General features: G+C 50.7%; 1 non-coding gene across 1 annotated transcript; it reads right to left on the reverse strand.

Moving 5' to 3' along the window:
- Positions 1–822: 822 nt before the first annotated feature.
- LOC125908289 (5.8S ribosomal RNA) lies at positions 823–976 on the reverse strand. Its single transcript, XR_007453367.1, has one exon. It is a non-coding gene; the product is annotated as a 5.8S ribosomal RNA (ribosomal RNA).
- Between the last annotated feature and the right edge of the window lie 226 nt (positions 977–1,202).

Genomic DNA, 1,202 nt, shown 5'->3' on the forward strand with positions numbered 1-1,202 from the left:
TTTCAACTTTCCCTCACGGTACTTGTTCGCTATCGAACTCATGGTGGTATTTAGCTTTAGAAGGAGTTTACCTCCCACTTAGTGCTGCACTATCAAGCAACACGACTCCATGGAGCCGACCGTCTATCACCTCACCTCATGCCTTTCCACGGGCCAAACACCCTCTATGGGAGAATGGGCCACCTTCAAGTTAAACTTGAAGTGCACAGTGCGTGATAGATAACGGACCGGTCCAGTACACGGAATCGGACAGGCACGTTTCCATGCCGTCCCTACGTGCTGAGCTCTTCCCGTTTCGCTCGCAGCTACTCAGGGAATCCCGGTCGGTTTCTCTTCCTCCCCTTATTAATATGCTTAAATTTAGGAGGTAGTCACACATCACTTGAGGCCTACGTGGTGTAACCAAAACGTAAGTATTACAGCTACGCCCGTGCCGTGGGTTGATGCTTGTATATGTAGGGCTAACTTAGCGTGGTAGCGCAACGTCGTGTATGGGCCACATGAGTTACAGCGACTTAGCTTTCCGAATCCCTAGACGAGCCGACTTTAGCCTGGAGAGTAGACTGCCGGTGGCCATCGGGAACGACGTAGCATTAGTTCGAACCATGCGGCTTGACACACACCACAAGCCCTACGCATCAAACACCACCAACACGAAACGCATCAAACATACGCTCGAGAGTGTCCACTTTCAACGCCCGAGGTCTCGCAGACGGGGACCAAGCACGTCATTATGCACAGCGACCGCCCAGTGCGTCGGATGACCCGGGCACCTTCGCGGACGGCCACTGTAGTTAACTAAATGAGACTTTGGTAATTAGTAGGCACTCATGTGTGCATCGGTCGGGATTAAACGTCCGATGCGCCATATGCGTTCAACTTATCAATGTTCATGTGTCTTGCAGTTCACATTATGACGCGCATTTAGCTGCGGTCTTCATCGATCCATGAGCCGAGTGATCCCCTGCCTAGGGTTTAAAGAGTGCCTTTCGGGGCCGAGTGGCGTAACCACGTTCAAAGTTTGGTATGCAACACACTCGACCTGCAACAATGGGTTACTCAAACTTGTACAAGTACAAGTGTTGTCTCTTACGAGACGTCTTGATATGCTCTCTAAAAAAGCGTACGCTAATGCAGGTACAAATTAATGTACGTCCCAGATAGTGACGATCTCTGGGAGGAAGAACCGTAAGGAACTCCCC

Source organism: Anopheles coluzzii, chromosome X, assembly GCF_943734685.1.
Source record: "Anopheles coluzzii chromosome X, AcolN3, whole genome shotgun sequence".
Classification (NCBI taxonomy): Eukaryota; Metazoa; Arthropoda; class Insecta; order Diptera; family Culicidae; genus Anopheles; species Anopheles coluzzii.